The sequence below is a fragment of the Hyaena hyaena genome, unplaced genomic scaffold, assembly GCF_003009895.1.
Source record: "Hyaena hyaena isolate Hyena2069 unplaced genomic scaffold, ASM300989v1 scaffold_249, whole genome shotgun sequence".
In the NCBI taxonomy this organism is placed as follows: Eukaryota; Metazoa; Chordata; class Mammalia; order Carnivora; family Hyaenidae; genus Hyaena; species Hyaena hyaena.
In genome coordinates, this window is record NW_024080880.1 from 1,942,883 (window position 1) to 1,945,781 (window position 2,899).

The following is a 2,899-nucleotide window of genomic DNA, read 5'->3' on the forward strand; positions in this document are numbered from 1 at the left end:
GTCATGAGGATGGATAAGAGTATCTACAAACCTATGACTTAATCTTAGTGTTATTATAATGTGAACACCTTGTTATTTTCTTAGTTACTCAACCTCACTATAATTGGGGCAGTTCTGCAAGAAGACTTCTGTAAAACCTGTTTCTGTACATTTTCCAAAAACACCTTATCACAAAGAGCTATCCATTGTAAACATTCCATTTCCTGATGACATGTTAACTTTTGACCTATAAATAAAGACACCAAAACCGACAGGACAGAGATGCCTGCCTGGTGATCAGAAAGGATCTCGGGGCTCTCTCACTCTCTTTCACCGACACCGTCCATCCTTCAGGGACCCCTGGACCTGTTGGAGCCAGCGCGGCCTCCGACAGAACTGGGCCATTTGTGGCAGCTTCAGAGAACCAGAACTGCAGATAGCCATCAAAGTGACTTAAAAAAATAAGGAAAACATGTCATATGCTACCATATGGATTAACCTTGAGGCATAATGCTAAGTGAAATAAGCCTGTCACAGAAGAACAATTACTGTGCAATTCCACTTGTAGAAGATATAGAAAGTAATCAAACTCATGGAAGCAGAAAGTAGGATGGTGATTGTCAGGGTCTGTGGGGAAGAAGAAATGGAGAATTGATGTTTATGGGTCTAGAGTTTCAGTCATGCAAGATGAAAAGAGTTCTAGAGATTTGCTGTACAACAATTATACATATAGTTAAGAATAATGTACTATACACTTAGAATTTGTCAGGAGGATAGATCATGTTATATTTTTATCACAATAAAAAAGTTTAAATACTGCTAAATTTTCCCCTGAGTTTCATGCTAAGAAAGAAAGAAAAAGAGGAAGACAAAGTGAGGAAGAGGGAGAGAGAGAGGAGAGAAAGGAGGGAAATAAGGAGAGGGAAAGAAGAGAGGAAGGCAGGAAGGAGACAGGGAGGGAGGGAGCAAGGATCCCATTAACAGGAGGAGCTGCTGCTGGTGCTGGGCTGAGGAACATGCCACAGGGACTGAGTGAGCAACAGACATGTCACCAGTCCATGCTGCAGGCACTTGGGGCCTGCAGGGACGTTCAGCCTCAGCATAGAATGAGCCGAGACTGAAACCCAACCACTATTGCACATGCAGTGGAAGATATTCAAGGAGATAACACATGATGTCTCAGGACAACAGATTTATCCTACACCATAAACACAAATAACCGGATGTACTGTTTGTAGGGGATTCCAGGGTTCAATTAATGTAGCAATATGAGATATGGCAAAAGTTTTTGTGCAATTCATGCTCTGAATTTTGGAACTGAGGGAGATACAAAACATGTTTTATGGAGATTAAAGAATGGAGAATTGGAGATTATTATTGTTGATTAAGTTCATTTGTTTATTTTGAGAGAGCATGCATGTGTTGTAGGGAGAGAGAGAGAGAGAGAGAGAGAGATTGAGAGAGAGAGAGAATCCCAAGCAGGCTCCGCACCACCAGCACACAGAGCCCAACAGGGGGCTTAATCTCACAAACTATGAGATCATGACCTGAGCCAAAAATCAAGTCAGTTGCTTAACTGACTGAGAACTGGAGATTATTAAACCTAAGGTCATTGTCATCTGGCTAAGAACAAACAACCATAAAAATACAGTAGAAGAAGCAGGAAGTGGAATCAAGGCTACTTGCCGGAGTCGGGCTCCAGCAGGCCCAGGGGTCCCTGAAGGATGGACGGTGTCAGCAAGAGGGATGAGAGAGACACCAGAATATTTCTGGTCACCAGGCAGGCATATGTGCTCTGACTGACTTTCAACTTTATTTTATAATTAAGTGTTTTGGGGATGGCACACAAGTGGCATTTGCCTTAGACAATGATTTCTGATGATAAATTTCTTTGATATGGAAGAATTTCCCAGAACATAGATTTGTAGAAGACTCATGCATAACCTTTACCAATAGTAATTGAGGTGGGTGATTTAGATGCTTATCCTATAGCATTCAAATACAAGACAATGTTTTTAGCATAGCAAAGGCAAAGTTAGTTTTTGTGAGCCGGGGTCAATAGCCTGTTTGCTTAAGGGGAAGTATTAAGAAAAATAGGTTTTTCAGGAAACACAAATGTTTGCTTCCATAATCACAAAAGAAGTTCCTACAATAGGTTACTTCACAGGGTGCAATCAGCATATCAAGGCCAGAAAAAGCCACTCCTGATAAATCAACAAGGTGCCTTGAGGGTCAGTGCTCAAGCAGAAACAATTGAGTAGGGGTGGGTATTGGTTGTCATCTGATGGCAAGAGCCTTGCAAACCTGCCTTAACCTCACAAGGAGTTTTCTCAACTAGTGAGTTCAGAATGATTCCCAACAGCTACTGTACAACTTTATTAACACAAGGCAGCCACAGGCCAAAATCATCGTATTATGTTTGTTACCTGGAGGTGAGAAGCCCAACCCCTTTGAGGCAAAAGAATGCCAAGGTGAACCAATTCAATATAGCCCTGCCAAAGCCTGGCAATGTTCAGCTCCTTAATACAGATGGGGGCTTGGTGCACTTCGATGGTGCCATCTCCTGCCACAACATGTTTGATTTTCTGCATCTCACAAGTAGGGGCTACTCAATGATCTACAACTCACTGCACAAACTGATCCTGCAGTTGGAGAAAAAAACCTGAGGAAAAACGAATCGCCATTGCCTGATTGACTCCCATCAGTGTGAAGAGCAACTCAGCTTCCTCAGATCACTTACGTCACTAGCACTTCAGAATCATTCTCTTTCTTAAGGCACTTGGAATTGTAGAATGTTCCTGAATGTTCACAAGGGGAGGAGGTATTTGAACTGATCCTGTACATAGAAGTTGTGTCTGGCATAGGTGAAAAATTAGCCAAGAAAGATTATTGTTTAAATTTGTTTGAAATCAGAAGGGGA

The 2,899-nt window shown here is 41.9% G+C and overlaps 1 pseudogene; it reads left to right on the top strand.

The window, feature by feature from the left end:
* Nucleotides 1-1,085: 1,085 nt before the first annotated feature.
* On the top strand, nt 1,086-2,670 carry LOC120240072 (annotated as a pseudogene).
* The last annotated feature ends 229 nt before the right edge of the window (nt 2,671-2,899 follow it).